This window comes from Camelus bactrianus, chromosome 25 (genome assembly GCF_048773025.1).
Source record: "Camelus bactrianus isolate YW-2024 breed Bactrian camel chromosome 25, ASM4877302v1, whole genome shotgun sequence".
Classification (NCBI taxonomy): Eukaryota; Metazoa; Chordata; class Mammalia; order Artiodactyla; family Camelidae; genus Camelus; species Camelus bactrianus.
In genome coordinates, this window is record NC_133563.1 from 26,354,066 (window position 1) to 26,374,782 (window position 20,717).

At 43.4% G+C, this 20,717-nt stretch overlaps 1 long non-coding RNA gene across 1 annotated transcript in view; it reads right to left on the minus strand.

Annotated features, from left to right (window-relative positions):
- Window positions 1-888: 888 nt before the first annotated feature.
- Window positions 889-20,717, minus strand: part of LOC141574991 (uncharacterized) — a 40,671-nt gene continuing 20,842 nt past the window's right edge. The window contains exons 3-4 of the long non-coding RNA XR_012502195.1: window positions 9,104-9,640; window positions 889-1,130 (exon numbers count right to left, since the gene is read on the minus strand). This is a non-coding gene — a long non-coding RNA (uncharacterized LOC141574991). The remainder of the gene's footprint in view (window positions 1,131-9,103; window positions 9,641-20,717) is intronic.

Here is a 20,717-nt window from a genome sequence, read left to right on the forward strand (position 1 = left end):
AAACTTAAAAAAAAAGATAAATACAGACAGCAATGGATTGTAACCCATTGACTAAAATAAGACTCTATCGTCCATTCTGATAATAGATAAATAAGAAGCTCTTTCTTACAATTAGTAAACATAAAGGAATGATTATATTTTTAAAAATCACCATTTTGCAACTAAATAGTAAAAACTAATTCAGGCAAGATTCATGAATAGATTCTAAATGGGAGGTGGGGAAGAAGTCTGCTCAGGAACAGGAAATTTAACAGCTCAAAGTATCTTCTCACAAGTTATCTGTTAGTTATAAAAGGAGCTCTAGGAACCACACTGGGGAGAAGGCACATGTGGTAACTAAGTTAATGTCACCACGAAGGGACAGACAGACATCATGTGGCTCTAGATGTCATACGTTGAGAAGGACACATCACTTAGGTCATATTCCAGCCCCAAATGCATAGGCTGAATCAAATTATGAGGAAGCATCAAATAATCTAAACTGAGGGGCAGTCTATTAGATAACAGGCCTGTATTCTTAAAAGCTGTCCATGTCCTGAGAGATAAAGAAAGGTGATAACTGTCCCAGAAACAAAAAGATGTCACAATGAAATGCAATGCGCTGGATTCCGGACAAGGAGAAAATAAGTTCCTATAATGGATATAATGTGGCAACTGATCAAGCTGGACTATGGACAGTAGCTTGGATAAAAGGACGGCATCAATATTATGTTTCTGGAATTTGCTAACGATTCTGTGGCTATGTGAGAGAATATCCTTGCTCTTAAGAAATGTACTGAAATATTAAGGGGTAAAGGGACATGACATATGTAATTTACTCTCAAATGTTTTGTGAAAAAATAATTATGTGAGCACACAGATAGTGAGAGAAAGAAATCACACAATGAATTAAAGTTTTAAAAACTGTTGGGTTCTATACTTTGTACAAAGAGTTCTTTGTACTATGCTTGCAACTTTTCTTTAAGTTAGAAATTACTTCAAAATAGTAAGTTTTAAAAATAACAAAAAATAAATAACATTGGAATTACCTATTTCGGAGTAATTAAAACCCAGCTGTGAGAAGCGAACACCTGTAACCTTCTTAACCTCAGGTGATTCTTGCTGACATCATCGTGGCCATCAATTCCGAACTGGTTTTCAAACAGAAATGAAATCAGATTTAAGTCAAGGTTTGCTAGTAAAGCAAAGTATCACAAATGGCTTTTCTCTGTACACACACAGACATAACTTATAATTAATCATATTTTTTATCAGTATTTATCATTATTTTGTATTATTTATTTGATAAAAATGTCTTTATTTATTTAATCCATAGTTGCCAAATGTAGGTTGCTTCCCATTTTTCCAGTTATTGAACTATATGAATAATTAGTATCTAAGGACACATTGCTTGTAAAATACATCACCATTATCTTATGTACCACTAAAGAAAGGAAAATGCATCCCAGTTTCTGAGATGCTGGAAAACGTGTGTTTAGGATTTGTGAAATAAGTACTTTTCCTTAAATGCCCAGAAGAGCTGTGGACTGACAGCTCAGATTCAGGTCAGAAAATGAGGCTGCATGGGGCCCTGGGTGACTGGGCAAGCTGTTTCATCTTCCAAGATGATTCGCAAGTTCTTTGGGATTTTCCAAAACCTAAGAGTCATTATTAAACAGAGATAATAACATCACTCCTGACCAACTTGTTTTTCACTTTTACTAATGTTTACTAACCACTAATGCTCTGTGCCATTTACAGTGTCTGCACGGGAGAGGTTTGCATTTTAATGGGGAGATAAGCAAATAATTGCTTTGCCTGGGGAAATCAGGCTTGGCTAAGGGGGAGAGAGGAAGGTTGTCGGTGGGGTGGGGTGGAGAGGGAAAGAGGAAAGGAATGGCAGAGAGAGAGGAAGAAAGGGGGTACTTGATCTTGAGGGATTTATTCACTGAGCAAATATTTACTCACCTTCTACCCTGCCAGGTGCTGGGGTTAAGCAGGTATCTATGAGACACGTACGGGAAAGGAGCACCCCAGGCAGAGAGAGCAGTGGGAGTGGGGATACAGCTTTTACAGCTCATAAAGCCCTTTCTCCAGACCTCAGCGTCTGGTGTATTTCAGAAACCACAAGTGGTCCACAGAATGTGGGGAGCTGCAGAAGCTGAGGCAGAAAATAGGATATTATTAACTCCATTTGGCTCCTGAGGAAACTGATGTTCAGAAAGGGTATGCAATGTTCTAGGGTCTCACAGCCAAAGAGTGCTGCATTGTGTTGAGTTTATCTGAGTGTCTGGAGTTTTACTCTTTCTGCAATGATGAGCTCCCTACGAGAAGGAGGCACTATCTTTTATTCTAAGTTCCTAGCGCAATGAGGTCCCATCGTGGATGTTCAATATCCGTTTGTTGGATGAATGAATGAGTGAATGAATAAGTGAACTACACAGAATGGACCATAGGTCCCTTCCCCAAGCCCACAGTGACTGTTTACAACATTTCTGTCCAGAATGTGGTATATCCTAGAGGCCTATGCTGTCCCTGGCCCTGCCTTGCCTGGATTGTGCAAGGAGGTGGCTTCACTGGTCTAACTGCTCTCAGTTAGAACCCTTGCCTCTGAGAAAACCACCTGAGTTGGAAGGACAAGCCGTGCCCCCTAGGACCTCAGGGTAAGCACAGGCAGCCCTGTTCCCGGAAGTGACCCCTCCTGCCAAGACTTCCCTGGAGCAGTGACTCCTGCGAGCTGGTCTAACCATGTAGGCAAATCTTGTTTCCAAGGCAATTTGCTTAATGAGAAGGATGAGTAAGGGCTTTATGAACTGTAAAAGCCTGCACACACAGGAGGGATTACCATGTGCTGTTGCTACTGATCTCGTGGAAAGACAGTTCTTATAGGGAACTTAGTCCTCACGTCGCCTGTCCTTGGCCTCCATTTCACAGACGAGGACAGCAAAGCCCAGAAAGGGGAAGTGATCTGATCAATGTCATCCAGAGGGCAAGGAGACGCAGGAGAGGTGACACACTGGTAAAAAGCTTGGGTGTCAGGAGAGCCAAATTGGGTCAAATCTCAGCTTCACCAATTACTGGGGTGGGGTATGGGGGGGCTTGGGTAAGTGAGCTAACTTCTCTAAACATCAGATTCCTCCTCTCTAAAATGGGGATAAGGATCATTATTTTAAGGGTTCTTGTCAGCACTGAGTTAAGTAAAAAATGGCTGGAAGGAGCTTCACATGTACCTGAATATAGAAGGTGATGAATAAATGTTAGCCCTTACTACATTATTATTAGTATTATTATCACTATAATCATCTTTATTATTATATATTGGCAGAGCTGGGCTAGGATACAAGACCTCCCAACCCCTACTTTATCCCCTACAGTCACTAGACTCCTTGAGTTCAGCAAGACATCAGACCCCCAAGCTTACTCTGGTTCCATTCATTCATCACATATTGAACGGACCTCTTTTATGTGTCAGTCAAAATGCTAGTTGCAAACTGTACGTGTGTGTAGAGGGGATGATGGGCAGGTGATAAGCAGGGGTATAAAAATGAAGCAAATGTAGTCTCTGCTGTCAAAATGAGCGTGGCCTGTGTGGTTCAGAGGTGGGAGGGAAGGAAGGAAGAGCTATCTGTATGTATAAGAGGCTAACAGCCTTAGACGGTGGAACTAATTCTGGAAGTCATTTCTGGAGACTGAGGAACCATTTGGAAACCTGGGTTGATCCAAGCCAGTCCAGGATCTCCTGCGATCACCACAAAATCCCCAAACAAGAGCAGAACCTTCACACACACATACACACACGCAGCCCTGATGGCAGGAAGCCTTGGTCAGCCTGCTTCATCCTCCGACCCAGGGCCTGGCAGACCCAAATGGTCATGTGCCGGGAATTCAGGGAACCCAGGCCCATTCTGTTGCTGGGAGTCAGCCTCACACTGTCACCAGCTCTCTTTTTCTAAACAGAAATGTGCCTCATTGCACAGAGCAGCAGGTGTCCACGGAAGAATCAGATCAAGACATCTTGTCTCTGTCCTTGTAAGAGGGGAGATAATGTTTGTGCAAGGACTGGAGACAAGGCTTTAAATCTGGGCTCTGGGGTAGGTGTCCAGCAGCTGCCAGGGTCAAATTCAGAGAGCACCGGAGTCAGGGAGGCCTCCAAAAACGAACGTGCAGCAGCGTTTTCTAAAAGCCGCCATGAAAAACGACTCAAAATCAGGAGAGATGGAGGGGAAAGAGTTGAGCGGCGCTGTGACCCAAACACTTTCATGAACTCACCTAATTTAGTCTTCACCACAGTCACATTTTGCAGATGAAGACACTCAAACTCAGGAAAGGTAAGAAACCTATCCCCAGATAATTGATGATGGAACCCAAACTTAAACACTCAGGAATTAAAATATGCACAAAAAGAGCACGGGGTGTCTGGGCTGATTCTATGACCCAACAAACCAGAATAATGAGAAGCAAAAACGAAACTGCCCACTGGAATCCTATTTGTTCTTCAAAGATTACCTTAACTGGGGCTTCCACCCACCTGATCCTCCAACCAGAATGTCTTCTCCCTATTCTGAACCCTGAACCAAGTTTTTTTAAAAAAAAAATACTACATTTCTTTTTCCGTGCTTATAACCCCTACGTGGTAACATGCCTTGCTAGCAGGGGTTCTCAGACAGGTGAGGGGCTGCTCAGAAGTGGATGCGGCTCATAAAAGAAATTGGAAGAGCAGTGTACCATGTGGAAAAAGCATGGAACTTCAATTCAGAAAAACCTGGATTCAAATCCCAGCTCCACCACCTGCTAGCTGTATGGCTTTCTTTGTGCTCTGACTTAAGTCCTCTTAGTTTCTTCATCTTAAAATGGAGATATTAATATCCTCCTTCCAGCTTTGTTCAGAATAGAGATAAAAATATTTAAAGCACAATGCCTCTTAAAGAGAACCTCCTTTCCCCTTGTTTTATGTTTCCGGGTGGAGAGACATCAATGAGTGTAGCACTCCCGGCTCCTTTCTGACCCCTCGCTCGAGCCTCCCCAGGGAGGAAAAGGAGTGAATTAACTGGCTGGCAAATTTGGGAGCAGAAAATGGATACCTGGACCTCTGTCCTGTCTCCACTTTTCCTTTGGGATCCAGCTGCCGCCGAAAGTGCACATTCTGCCTTGCTCCTCTTAAATTTGGGGAGAGGAGGCTCACTACGGGGGTAGGCCAGGCTATTACATCACTGCCTGGGGCCAGGTGTTAAGTTGGCCTGATTCTCACTGGCAATAAAAGGAAGCCCATTTTCGCCATAAACCTAAGCCGGGCTCTCTGTCATTTTGATCTCCATCTGTCAGACCCCTCTATTGTTTTGAATGGTTCAGAACTGGAGGGGAATCAATGAGGGTGGTGGTGGGTGTCGTTTAGAGGCCTGCTCTAACCTAAGCATGTTCTGCATCCAGTGATCAATAAATGAGAGCTGCTGATCTACACCCAAAACAGACGCCTCTCACTTCTGGTGCTAACTCTGCCTCCTCAGTGTTCTTTCTTGGGCATCCTCCTCAGCACCCCAGCCCATGTTCCCCCCAACTCCCGCCAGGACTTTTCCTGGTGAAATGGCCGGAGCTCAGCCCTCAGGGACTCCTGCCTTGCCCGGTACCTCCTTAAGCCCTGCCCCAGATGACTAAACTTCCTTTTCCTAGAAGCAAGACACATGTCCCCTTTGCTGGAGGCTTCTTATGGTGGATCCTCAGCTCCCTGATCTTAAATGTAGGATCTCTGATGCATAAATGAGGCGTGCTGCTTGCTTTCCCATGAATGTAAAAGCATAAAGGGATAGAATGGCTGATTTTCAGAAACCAAGGGGCCCTCACTGCCCATCTCCGCTGTTTGCCCACTATGTAAAAACGTGAGATCCAGCCAAAGCAGCCATCCTAATTAATTAATTAATTAATTAGGTCAATTAATCAGCAGGAGAACTAGGGAACAGTGGGATTTAAACACACACGTGTGTAAGCTGCCCTCTCCCTGCTCCCCAAGACCTTGTACATCAAAATAGACAGGGAGGAAATGCGTTCCAACATTAACGTTGGCTGAGGGGTTATGAGTGACTTTTACCTTCTTCTTAAGGCTTTCTGTGTTTTACACATTTTCCACAATGATGGTTTCATTTTAAAATGAAGAGAAAAAGTGATTACAAATAAAATGCACCTTAAAAATATACACAGTTGACCCTTGAACAACAGGGGTTTGAACTGCACAGGTCCACTCACACAGGGGCATTTTTCAACAGTAAATCCTGCAGTACTGCACGATCCCAGGCTGGCTGAATCCGAGGATGTGGAACTAGATATGGAGGAACTGTGTGTACAGAGGGCCAACTGCGAATTATACTCAGATTTTCAACTGCGTGGAGGATGGGGCCCTAACCCTCAAGATGTTCAAGGGTCAACTGTACATGATTTTACAAAATAATTCCTAGATTCTTTAGTAATACCTATCAGGTACCTACCATGTACAAGGCACTGGATTATTTGCTATGAAGGGTATACAGAGTATAAAACATGGTCCTTGTCCCAAAAGGGATGGGGCACCATGAGCAACTACCTTCTGCACTTGTAAGTTGCAGAGCTTGAGCTAGAGGGATTTATAAGAACACAGAGGTGACTGAAGGATAGTTTCTGTTCAGTTCAATGAACTCCTACTGAGGAGCTATGTGCCAGACCCTGTTCTAGATGCCAGAGATACTAAGTCAAATAAGAAGCTATCTTTGTCCTCCTGTTGCTCAGTCTAAGGGGATGGGGTGGTAATTTATATGTAATGCACAAAGTGCAGAGATAAGCGTAGGCAGGGGAAAATCCAGCTGCACAGAAGGTGGTGAGTTCTGAGAAGGCTTCCTGAAGGAGATGACACCTGAATAGAATTTAACAGGACTAGCAGTTTGCCCGATGAGAGGAATGGAGACGGATGGAGGAAGCTGTTTCAGGCAAAGGCTAGGAGGTGAGAAGGCCATGGGGTGAGCGGAGAACTAACTACAGCACTTTGATATTCCAGAGCCTTAAGAATGACGTGGGCATCAACAGGGAGGCAGGCATCAAGCTGTAAAGGACTCAGTGTGCACTGCCAAGATGCTTGGACTTGGTTTTGAAGGCAGAGGGGAATTTAAGGAGTATGACATGGTCACAGTTGCATTTTAGTAGCTTTGTTGGGGATGGAATTTGTAGGGGCGGGACAAGACTGGAGGCAGGGAGGCCAATTAAGAGGAGTCCATCTCATTAGCTTAAATTAGAGATGATGGAGAAGATCTCAAAACAGCAGTGAAAGCATGGTGAGAAGGAATCAGACTAGAGAATTACTTAGAAGATAAAATATGCTGGATTTGGTGACAGGCTAGAGCAGGGGTCTCCAAAATTTGTTGTAAATGGCAGGCTTCCTCCCCAGAATAGAGGTTTAAAAAAATGCCAAAAGCTTGTTTGGTAAGTCTCCTTTGACGCTAGGTCCTAAATCAGTAATCCTGACCAACAGACCTGAGTAAAAAACTGCTGGGAAATGTTCCTCTCCTTCTGCTATTTGCTGCCATGTCCACAATGTGATGCCTGCAACTGTGGCAACCATCCTGCAAATAATGAGGTGGGGGTGGTGGGGAAACCTCAGAATCAAGTCAATACTCTGCAGATGATCGAATCAAAGGCTGGAAATTACCTGCCTGGCTCCACAGGCCACTGAATTAATAAGCAACTCTAAATGCTTTTCTCTGGATTTGTAGATATGTGTGATAATGTACTCCTCTGGTTAAGTCTCTTTTAGTCAGGTATTCGCTTCTTGATGCCAACAGATGCAGTGAACACACAAGCAGGTTGTCTGAGTGGGAGGTGGTGTTCAGGTACAGATATATTAAGTGTGAGTTATCAACCAGACCCCCAAAGTACAGTTGAGTGTGTTAAACTGATAGGGGCTCTTATGATAAGAGCTGAAAAACAGTCATTGGATTTGACAATTGTGCAGTTATTAGCAGCTTTTGACAGGACTGCCTCGGGGAAGCAACGGAGGCAGAGGAGCCAGACTGAAGTGGGTTCAGGAGTGAACTGGGAATGGGAAAGCACAGATGGTAGATACGGACTAATATTCAAGACAGTTGGTGACTCAGAAGACGAAAGATGGGTGACAGCTAGAGGGGTTCACACGGGATCAAGATTTTTTTCCCTTTTTTAAAAAATCTAGATGAAATTCACATGACATAAAGTTAACCATTTTTAAAGTGTACGGCTCAGTGGTATTTAGTACTTTCACACTACTGTGCAACCATCACCTCCTAGTTTCAAAACATCTGGACTGTTCCCACCTTTTGGCAATTGTGAATAGTGCTGCTATGAACATTTGTGTACAAGTGTTTCTTTAACTGGGAGGCTAAAAAGGACACAGGCAGAGACACAGGATTTCAATTCTTTCAGGTATGTGTCTAAAAGTGGAATCACTGGGCCATATGCTAATTCTGTTTTTAACTTTTTGAGGAACCAGGATCAAGTACTTGTTTTTTGTTTTTGTTTTTGTTTTTTTTTAAGAATAATGGAAGAGACTTGAGCATGTTAATGGGCTGAGGGGGGACATCGCCTGGAGAGGAGGCTGAGGACATAAGAGAGGGGAGCTCATTTGTGGAGCAGGACGTTGGAGCAAGTGGGATGGGATTAAGCAGGAATGCGGGCAGAGAGGTTGGACTCAGTGATGAGGAGCTGGGACGTTCATCCCCGGGAGACAGGAAGAGAGGTGAGGATGATGTGGAGATAGATGCCTTTAGAGGTGGGTGGCATCTGGGGGCTCAGGTTTCCTCACCAAAGTGAGCAGGTGGAGGCTGAAATAGCCGGGGCTTTGGAGGCAGGCAGACATGGACTTGAACTTTCATCTCCTGCTCACCCTCTGCCAGCTGCCACTTGGTAGCCCTGAGCCTCAGGTTCCTCGCCTGAAAAATAGATAAAATACCCCTCCCACTGGGGATTCCATAAGAAACTGTGTCTATAGTGCCTGGAACGCTAGAGGCTCCATGCAGGGTGGCTCTCCCTGTGGTTATCACGGGGGTGAAAACAATAGCGATTTGGAACAGACGTGGAGGAGAGAAGACGGACTTGACAGTGGGTAAAGGGAAGCCTCCCTGAGCAGGCTTACCTGGGAGCCACCCTCGAGCTTACAACCTCCTTGTGAAGACAGGATGTAAAACACGGAACTTCAACTGCAGAGGCTGCGGCTCCGCGTGCCGGGTCGTCGGAGGTGTCGCCCTTGTTGGCAAGGAGAGGACGGGAAGGCTGACGAGGAGAGGAGGCAGGCGGTCTTGACAGCCAGGCAGGGGGCTGGGAGTTCTTCTGTAAAGTGACGAAGGAATTAAGGTTCTCCCAGCACTGACACCACTTCTAATCCAGAGCGAACAGCAGTGAAGCGAAGGCACGTGAGGACGCTCAGGTTGGGCTCCTGAGTGTCTCTTTGCCTCTGTCCTTTTTGGCCTCCCTGGTGGTAACTCCGGTGTCTGCCACAGACAGAGGAAACCTTTCTGGAAGAACACATTCAGGGGATTTTCCAAGGGTTGACAGAGGTCATCTGATGAACCAGAAGAGAGACTGTGACAGCCTGGTCCCCAGCAGGTCTGGGCCTCGGTCTCCTCATCTGTACAGTGGCAGTCTTCTTCAGCTCCTGGTGACGGCTAAGATTCTGAAAAGATATGAGTGGCACTGGACTCCACTGAGCACCCTCTCCCCCTGCGGCGCCCTCCCTCCGCTCTGTAGCCCCTGCCTCCACCCGGCTCCTCTCCGAGCCCCGCTGCCCCTCCACCTGATCCAGCTTCCCCTCCACCTGATCCAGCTTCCTCAGCTGTCCTTTATCGACAATCCAAGATCTACCCACACTCCTCCTCCCCCATAGTCCTCACTGGAGAAAACACAGCTATGACTATTGGTCTAATAGAAGCTTTATTGGTTCTTCTATGGGTAAGGTTTACTGGAGTCCTTCTGCAGACATGGCTTAAGGCCAAGGAGCGCGTCTCCTGGTGGGAATGTTGGAGAGGAGCTGGGCGGGATGGGCTGGCCTACAACGTGTCCCCCTCTGCTTCTGTATCACTTCCTGACTCCAGCATAGAGGACAGCACAGAAACGGAGCAAGGACTCTCTTGTTTTCTTGGAGCTCAGCAGCCTCTCGTCAGCAGTGTTATCTAATGTGGTCCTCCTGACAGCTCTGAAAGGTAGGTCTGAGCAGCTGGGTGCGGCAGCATGGCGTAGCAGTTAAGCGCGCCAGCCCTGAGGACTCACAGCTGGGCAGGAAGCCCGGCCTTGTCCCTCGATCTTGGGCAAGTTTCCCATCCTCTCTGTGCCTCAGTTATCTCATCTGTAAAAAGAGGGTGATGATGATGATAATGAGGGGCACTTCACAGGGTTATTATAGTAAATGGGTCAGCATATGTGAAGTTCTTTCTAAGAACTAGAGGAGTGATTCACATTATCACTATCATTCTACTTGCCAGAGAGTGTCCCAGTGGTCCTCCTGGCTGGGTGTCTGGTGAGAAGGCTGCAGACACACTCTGGGTGTCTGCTCAACCCACCTGCTCCCAGCATTGCTTTCCTCACCCGTGGGGGTGGGGTGCACACCCAGCAGCCCTGCTGGATGTTTCATTAAACCAGGGATCATTACATGACCCAGGCTTGGCCAGTAAGACCTTGTCTTGGGAACTTGGTATTTTCTTAAATAGTCATTCTAGTCAGTCTGGGCAGGTTCTTGAATTAAGGGCTTGAGGGCTTGAGGCAGAAATGGATGCACAAGAACAGAGAGAGGAAAACAAAGCAAGTGCAGGGAGGAACATAAAGAGGATATCACATAGCAAGGGGGTGGGGTGGGGGAGGCACAAACAGAGAAAATGGTTACCCTGGCCCTGCCCTTCCTGGCACCGAAGAGGATCCCAGGGTGGTGGGGAAGGGGGTGACTCTAGGGCCAGGGGCTTTTGCTTGACCCCACCCTCTTTCTCTTTGTTAACGATATAACCTTGCGCAAGTACCTTAATCCCTCTGTGCCTAGCTTCCTCGCTAGACAGCAAAGTCCTACTTTTTGGTTGCTGTGTCTGCCCGTGTTGTTTTCTGACGCCCTGGAGTGGGCCTGGAGTTATATGAGTTATCATGGACATCCCAACTCTACCTCTCAGTAGCTTTAGGATTTGACATAGTTATTTAACTCCTTTAAACCTCACTTTTTCATCTGTAGAATGAAAATGTACCAACCTCATGGGGCTATTGTGTTGCAGATAAATGCTTAACCAGCTGTGGGGATAGAGGAACTCCTGATTTGTAGCATTTGCTAATTTCCATGGTACAAATATTCCCACGGCATCTGATTTCAAGACACCAGTGTAACATCTTTGAATGTGGAACTGGAAAGGGATGTACTCTGTTATATAATATTTCCACTGTACAGATGCAACAGACATCATTTGAGCCTAGAGAATAGTTAAGGGTAGTGAAATAAGCAGGAACGGATGAATCTTCAGTTTGTAGTACATCTGTTGTTAATGTACATTTATTTAATTGTAGGTTAACATAATTTAATCTTTAATAATTTTGCATTTAGTAACCCGATTGCAAAATTCTTGAAAATGTCACAGTTGGCCCTCGGGAGCCAGTCCGAGCAGCTCTCCCATGCTACTGAAGAGCTACAGCTTGGATGGGGCTTAGCAGGGAACTCAGCACACAGGAAGCCCTCAATAAATGGCAGCTTCTTCCTATGTGATTCTTGTTATTTCTTTTATTACACAATTTAAGATCGTAGTGGGAAAATCAGGGAAAAACACATTCCAAAAGCACCTTTTATGAATTGAGGGTCACTTTGTTTAATGGACCAACATAGACTTGAGGTTTATGCAACATGATTTACTCATAAAATCACTATGCTTGCCATAAATACAGAACTGAGACCAAGAAAAGAATCAAAAAATGTTGGGTTGAAAAGCTGATGAAAATCCGAATCTATCGCAAGGTTGCATGTAAGGCAGTTCATCATTAGGGGCTGGAGAAGGAAGAGGAGGGGTGCGGGAGAGCAGTGTTACATGCAGTTAGAAGCAGCAACTGGGAGCATTTACAGGGATGCAGACCATAGAAACAGTGTTATACTAAATAAATAAGAAACAAAGTGAAATCTGGAAGACAGTAATACTATAATACACATGTACACTCATGTGCAAAGGAACATTCCATAATTTACAAAGATAACATGAATATGTATATCTGTCAAAGTCCAGGCAAGAAAAAGATGGGCATACACATATTGCATTACTGGAGATTTAACACAAGGGCTATTTACAAAGGCAGGGGCAGTGTTAGGAAAAGCAACCCTCCGTGGTTAAGCGCCCAGGAGCTGGGAACAGCCACGTGAAGTCACCCTGCCTAGACCTGAGGGGGTCAAATGAGTTGTGAGAGCTTCCTGGAGAGGGTCACCCCACAGGAGCTGTGAAATGCAGCCAACACCTGCTCCCACCAAGGAACCTTACCCCGTCCCTGGGAGGTAAAGCGAACGAATACCCCAGCTTGTCCTTCCTGCCACCTTCTGGTTCTCCTGACAGTGCTCTTCACTGCCCAAACCCAATGAGAAGAGGGGGGAGCAAACTGTTGATGTGCACCCTACAGAGGAACATCCAGAGATCTAGAGCTGGACCAGGAGAAATGGAGAGTGGATCTAGAGGTGCAAATAAAAGCCAACCATCGTGACATTCCAGGATGTGAATCAAACACATTAGGATGGATGTGATCGGGGAGGGGAGAGGGAGTGGGGACTTAGAGTGTGAAGGAACATACTAAAACAGAGGAGTTCTTGGTCCTGCTGTTGAGGGTAAGCATGTCTTGAACGGAGGAGCATAATTAACTCGACACTCAGTGACCAAGGTATAAAAGAAAAGGCAGATCTGACATTTGCTGGAAAGGCAGCAACCACACTGAAGAAGTCTTTGGAAAACTCCCCTTCCTCCTGGTACTGTTTGTATTGTAATGCAGGCCTTCCCCTGTAAGCGTAGGGCTGGAGACAGAACTGACTCCTTGTGTGAAAGAATGAGTTGGTCACAGGAAAGGGCCCAGGGTGAGGGCTGTGTGATGGAAAACAAAAGCAGAAATGTGTGTGTGTGGGCAGTCAAATGGGTCTCAGGAGGATTTTTAAAATCTGTGTTTATCAAGAAAAAGGAAGAGAAGACATGGAAGGCAATTATGAAAGGATGATATTTCTCTTGTGAAAAAGAAAATATAAATGCGTGTAAAGGCAAATGTCTGGCTGACAATTCACCCAAATGTTGGGTAGGGATTCTGAGTAGCTTTTATTTTATTTGCTTTCCTAGGTTTTCTAATTTTTGTAAAGTAAATATGAATTATTATGTCATGAGAAAGAATTTAAAAAGGTAGTAATACCTTTGCCTAACCTGACTAGCTGAGAAGAATTGGGACTGATGATACTTGAAAATTGTGCAACATTTCCCCTCTCTGTTCACTTTCCCCTCCTTCCCGTGCCTCCAGGTTCTGTACGTGACTTCCCTGCTCAGGGGGACGGACTGGTTCAGTCATTTGCAGACCTGGGCTTGCTCAACAAGAGGGTTATCAAAATGACTGAATTATAACCACTTCTTGGGAACATTCTCTACCTTCTACCAAGACGCTGAGTAGGGATCAACAAGTAATCCTGCTTGGAATCTGGTACTTCTTTGGTTTCCTAGGGCTGCCTTCACACAGTACCACAAGCTGAGGGACTTACAACAACAAATATGTATTGTCTCACAGTTCTGGAGGCAAAAAAATCAGAAATCAAGGTGTTGGCAGGGTGAGTTCCTTTTGGGGCCTGAAGGAGAATCTGTTCCATGCTTTTCTCCCAGGTTCTCGTGGCTGCCGGAATCCTTTGTATTCCTTGTTTGTAGCTGCACAACTTTAATCTCTCTGCCTCCATGTCCCACAGCCTTCTTCCCTGTGTCTATGTGTCTCCATGCCCCCTTCTTCTTATAAGGACAACAGTCACTGGACTTAGGGCCCACCTTTATCTAATCTGACCTCATTTAACTTGCTTACACCTATGAAGACCGTATTCCCAAATAAAGACACTATTACAGGTAGTCAGGATTAGGACTTCAACATTTTGGCGGGACACCATTCAACCCAACCCACAATAGTGCCATTTGCCAAGAACTTACAAACTGCCTTAACAAAGAAAATTCATACTTGGGAATTTTCCTGATGAAATAATCATGAATATTTAAAAACTCCTTATCAAAGTATAATATAATACAGGGAAGTGCAGAAATCACGTGTTCAGCTCCGTGAATTGTCACAAAGTGACACACCCATCTAATCAGCACCTAGACCAGGAAGCAGAACATGACCCCTCTGCAGAAGTCTCCCTCTTGTCCCCTCCTTTGTTCCTCACTTCGAACACCATAGGGGCAGTCTGCCTGTTTTTGAACTTAATACACGTGAAATAATGCAGCCTACTTTTTTGTGTCTGGTTTCTTTCCGTCAACGTTATACTTGTGAGATTCATCCATGTCGTGTGTAGCAATAGTTTATTCAACTCTAATTGCTCTAAAAATTCCATTCTATGACTGTTCCACAATTTACTGTTGGTGGGTATCTGGGCTGTTTCTGGTTTGCTTTTTGCTACTATAAACAGTGCTGCTGTTAAGATTCCTGTACATGTCCTTTGTTGACTTATATACGTACCTCTGCTGACTATCTATGCAGGAGTAAAACTGCTGAATCACAGGGTGAGCGTACGCTCAGCTGTAGCAGGTAGTGCCAAAGACTTTCAAAGTAATTGTATAAATCGACACTTTCACCAGCAACGTATGAGCATTCCGGTTGCTCTATATGATCACCAACACGTGGTATTCTCTCGTTAATTTTAACCATTCTAAACTATTTAAAATAAACTATTTAATGCAGCATTGTTCATCAGAGCAAACAAAACCAAACCTGGAAATGGTTGACATGAAAAGATGTTTTTAATATATTAAGTTAAAATGAAGTTATAAAACACTATGAACTCACTTAAAAAAAAAAAGAAAGAAATCCATGCATCTCTCTTCCTCATCTTCTATCTATGTACACTATGTACCCTTAAGTGTGTTCTGATCCCTCTGCTCCAAATGCTTCTCACCCAGCTTTTCATAGATGCTCATTATCATTCTTCGGTCTCATTATAATCACTCTGAGTCCTCACCAAGGCCCTCTCTGATCACCCATTATAAAATAAGTGCCCTCTGATCATCTCCTTTTAGAATCCAATTTTTTTTTTGCATCATGGTAATGAACAAGTTTCTAAATATACATGATGTTGCATTGTTTGTCCCCCCCGTAAATGCAGGGACCACAGGTGCCAGACCCTGGATGTGGGGCTCTACTTATAGCACATATTCTGACCAGACATGCATAGGGCTCACATTCCACTAGGGATGAGAGAGACAAACAACATGATTGCAGACGGTCATAAATCCTTCAAAGGAAACAAAATAAATGGCAACTGGGAGAAAGCCATGCTGAGGAAGGAGAGTTCAGACCTGAAAGAATGGTAAGAATTCAGTCCTGATAAGATGTGAGGAAAATTATTTCAATTGGAGAGAAAAGCAAGTGCAAAGGCCCTGGGGCAGTTTGGCTAGAGGGTAGTAAGGACATCAGGGTGAGGGCTGCAGATGATGTCAGAAAGGAAGGAGCGAGTGAGATCATGAAAAGTCTGGTAGGCTATGCTAAGGGGTTTGGATTTCATTGTAAAGTAATGGAAAGCCAGAGGAGGATTTTAAGCAGAAGATGACATGATTTAATTTACACCTTTTAAAAGATGCACCTGGCTGCTCCATGAGTTATTAGGGGGAAGGACAGAGGCAGGAGGTAGGAGGCTATTTCATTGGTCTCAGAGAGATACCGATGGCTGGGACCAGAGCGGTCACAGTGGAGATGAAGGGTGTTTGGATTCAAGACATAATCTGGAGGCTGTACCATCAGGACTGTTGATAGATGGGGTGTGGTTTATGAGGAAATAGAGGAATCAATTTATGATCTGAGTTACTGGGTGAAGGATGGTGCCACTAACTGAAGGGCAGAAATCAAGGAACAGGTTTAGGGGAGAAAATCAAGAGTTTTGTTTTAAGCGTACTAACTTTATGATGAACTTTAAGATGACTTTTATACATCCAAGTAGGGATATCAACAAGCTAAATGGATGCATGAGCCTGAGCTTGGGGAAGGGATTGGGGCTGAAAATAAGCACCTGGGAGTTATCAGTATATGGATTGTATGTCTACTAGTAGGACCAGAAGAGAACCTAGGGAGAGAGTGTGGACAGGCAGAAGGGAGCCCCAGATGGAGACCAGGGTTCTTCAACATTTACAAACTGATCAAAGGAAAAATAAGGTCTCAGCAAAGACTGGGAAGGGGCGTGGCTTTCTGTAAAAGAAAAACCCAAGAGGGTTGGTTCTATGAAAACCCAGGAAGAAAGCGTTAGGGGAAGACAATAGCCAATTGTGTCAACTGCTTTAGAGAATTTGAGTTCAGTGAGAATGAAGGACTGACCCTTGATTTTGGCAACCTGAGGTTACTGGTACCTTGATAAGAGTAGGGGTTTGTGCTTTAATTTTTTATTTTTTTGGTTGGAGTCAGGGATGGCAACGATGTCTCAAGGGAATAGAAGCCTGATGAGAGAGTGTGAGAGAGAGACAGAGTAAGGAGCAAAGTGACTAACCTCTTACAAGTGTGTGTATTACAATGCACACCACACTGTGGTGGCTGTGCCTGGCTTCCCTATTATTCAGGCAGCTCACTATGCCTTATTCACCTCTCTAGTTCCAGTGCTTAATTCAACACACCTGACACATTGTAGATACTACTTTGCTGAAATAGTGCTTTTAAATAAATACCTGAGTCCAACTCCCAGATCAGTCAGGGGCTGCATATATACAGCCTGGGCACCGCGCTTGAGCTCTTATCATTCCGTCTGTTAAATGGGAAAACTGCAGAGTGGGAAGAACAGTATCAGCCTCACAGGGTTATGGTGAAGATGGAATAAAATACCAAATGTGAAAATGTAGTGCTTTGGACACTGTGGCTGACCATACAAACGTGAGAGAACCCACCAGACTCCAGCTCTCTGAGGTACCTGGCACATTGTCCCCTGAAATTGGACTTGCAAAATCCAGTCAAATTGGCTTCAATACAGACACTTTCTCATGAACTGAAAGGCAGCCAAAAGACACAGAACAAAGAGCTGCAGTAATTGTTCGCATCGCACATAACAGGGCCGCGTTTACCAGAGATGCTGGCTTTAGGGTCAATCTCGAAGGAGGTCTTTCACGCATCGACTGGGCAGTTCTACCAGGCAGAATTTTAACAGCATTTCCTGGGGAAACAAAATTGAAGGGATGTGCCAACACCTATTAGAACCACGGATTTACAAATGGACTTGAAGGGCTGAAGTCTGGTCATCTGATTTCCCTTCCCAAGCCTAAGGGGAGGCTGCCCAGACACTGGTGGTAGTGAGGGAGGCATCAGTCTCCCCCATTTCACCCTCTGAGTGGGTTTCACCCACATGTTCACCATCGCCATTATCAGAGCAGCAGCAATTTATTGAATCCAGGTGTTCCCTCTGAGCTTGATGCTTTACAGATGTAATCTTCACCACTACCGCATGACAGAGGGTCAGTGATCGTTCCCACTTTACAAAAAAAGGAAACAGAGGCTCAGAAAAGTCTTGCCCGTGTTCCCACAGCTAGGAAGCGGCAGAGTAGGGATTTAAACTCAAGCCTGTTACAAAGTCAATTTTCTCTATTCAGATTGTCTGTTTCTTCTTCATTCAGTCTTGCAGGCTGTATGTTTCTAGAAATGTGTCCATTTCTTCTAGGTTGCCCAATTTATTGGCATATAACTGTATGTAATATTCTTTTATGATTTTTTGTATCCCTGTGATATCCACTGTTATTTCTCCTCTTTAATTTCTTCTTTGTGTATTTGGATCATCTCTCTTCTTGGTGAACCTGGCTAAAGATTTATCAATTTTGTTTATCTTTAAAAAAAAAAGCTTAGTTTCATTTTTTCTTTTCTATTTTTTCCCCTATTTTATTTATTTCCTCTCTGATATTTATTATTTCCTCCCTTCTGCTGACCTTGGACTTCGTTTGTTCTTTTTTTAATTCTTTTAGGTGGTAGGTTAGGTTGTTTATTTGAGATTTGTCTTGTTTCTTGAGAAAGGCCTGTGTCACTATAAACTTCCCTCTAAGAGCTGCTTTTGCTGCATCCCATAGATTTTGGCGTGTTGTTTCCATTTTCATTTGCCTTGATGTACTTTCTGATTTTCTCTTTGATTTCTTTATTGACCCATTGTTTTTTTTTTTAATAGCATGTTGTTTATTCTCCACATGTTTATTCTTTTCCCATTTTTCTTTCTGTAGTTGATTTCTAGTTTCATACCACTGTGGTTGGAAAAAATGCTCAATTTTCATCTTCTTAAATTTGTTAAGACTTGTTTGGTGACTTACCACGTGATCTATCCTGGAGTGTGTTCTATGTGCACTCAGAAAGAATCTGTATTCTGCTGTTTTTGGATGGAATGTCCTGTAGATATTTATTAAGTCCCACTGATCTATCGTATCATTTAAGAACACTGCTGCAATATTGATTCTATGTCTGGATGGTCTGTCCATTGATGGAAGTGGGGTGTTAAAGTCTCCTACTATTATTGTATTATTGTCAATTTCTCCCTCTATGTATGTTAATATTTGCTTTGTCTATTTAGGTGCTCCTGTGTTGGGTGCATGTATGTTAACTGGTATAATAACCTCTTCTTTATTAATCCCTTTATCATTGTATAATTCCCTTCTTTGTCTTTTGTTATAGACTTTGTTTTAAAGTCTATTTTGTCTGATATGTGTGTTGCTAACCATGCTTTCTTGTCATTTCCATCTGCATGAAATATCTTTCTCTACCCTCTCATTTTCAGTCTGTGTGTGTCTTAGCTCTGAAGCAAGTCTCTTGTAACAGAGATGGGTCTTCTTTTTCATACAGTTGGCCACCCTCTGTCTTTCATTGCAGCATTTAGTTCATTGACATTTAAAGTAGTTATTGATAGGTATGTTACTTAAGGCATTTTATTACTTGTTTTCCAGTTGTTTTTGTAGCTCTTCTCCTTGCAGTTTGATAATTTTCTTTAGTAATATGCCTGTGTTCCTTTCTAGTTTTTGTGTATCTATTGTAGGTTTTTGATTTGTGGTTATCATGGGGTGCATTTTTGTTGGCCTATAACTATGTCTACTTGTTCTAAACTGACAGTCATTTAAGTTCAGACACATTCTAAGAGATCTACATTTTTACCACCCCCCCCCCAGCATTTTGTGTTTTTGATGTTATATTTCACATCTTCATGTTTATCCCTTCATTGTTTATTGTAGTTACAGCTGCTTTTATAATTCTTGTCTTTTAATCTTCACACTAGCTTATTTAAGTGGTTGATCCTCAACCCTTACTATAGATCTGCCTTTCCTAGCAGGATTTTGCTTTTCCTTTAGGTTCTTATTTCCTGTTATAGTCTTTTCTTTTCCACTTAGAAAAGACTCTTTAACATTTTTTTTTTTAGGGTAGATTTAGGATTGATGAACTCTAAGTTTTTGCTTGTCTGAGAAGTTCTTTATCCCTCTTTTAATTCTAAACGATAATCTTGCTGGGTAAAGTATCCATAGGCTGCAGGCTTTTCCCTCTCAGCACTTTGAGTGTATTATGCCACTCCCTTCTGGCCTGCAAAGTTTCTTCAGAAAAATCAGCTAACAGCCTTATGAGGGTTTCCTTATATAAGACTGTTTTCTCTTGTTGCCTTTAGAATTCCATCTTTTTATCCTTAAGATGACAGGGCTGATCTTTAAGGCCACATCCACCTGTAATTTATCTCATTTCCTGAGGTGGAAGCAAGCAGGGTTGGGGGCGACACAGGGCCACATCTGGATGACAGTGTACCAACAAAATCCCGTAATTATAGGTCTCCCATTTTAGATGAGTCTACAAGCAACAAACAGCTCCCTCAACATCATGCCAGTACTTTCAGTGGCTGCATCTGATGGGCAATGGGTGAGACCTGTTGTTCTTGGTCCAGAGGAGACCACAGCTGATGATCTTCCAGAAACAACCAGGAAAATCTTCAAAAGGGATAGCTCATACCACAAAGAGATTGAGACTTGGCCTGAGGTGGAAGGGTAAGAATGAGCGGCACAAATGGTATTGGTCAAGGAAGGTATGTGGGTACATCTGGAAGATTCCAAACAGGATAAATGCTGGACCCGTAACAAGAGGCTTTAAATGTGCAATGGAATAGGGTGGCATTAGAAGGTGGGCTTGTCAAGAAAGTGATAGGCATTATACTAGGACCTTATATTATGTCACTTAATCTTCAAAGCAAATAATTATAATTACAAGTTAAGTATTATTCTCCTTACATATGTATATATGTATGTACTGAATGTGAATTCTTTGAGGACCAAACAAAACACTTTGAGGAGCTTCATGCTTGTGACTTCCAATATTCACACTTACGTGCACGAATGTAAAAAACATGGAAAGAAATATACCAAAATTATATAATTATTAGCATAATTTAACCATTTAAATTTTATTTTCCTTGTATTTTTTATTTCTAAATTATCTCCATGTATTTCTTTTTATGATCGGAAAGGAATGACCTCCTCTCGTATGATTTTTATTTATCTGGTCATCCTTTTATCTCCCCATTTACAAGTTATGAAAACTGAGGT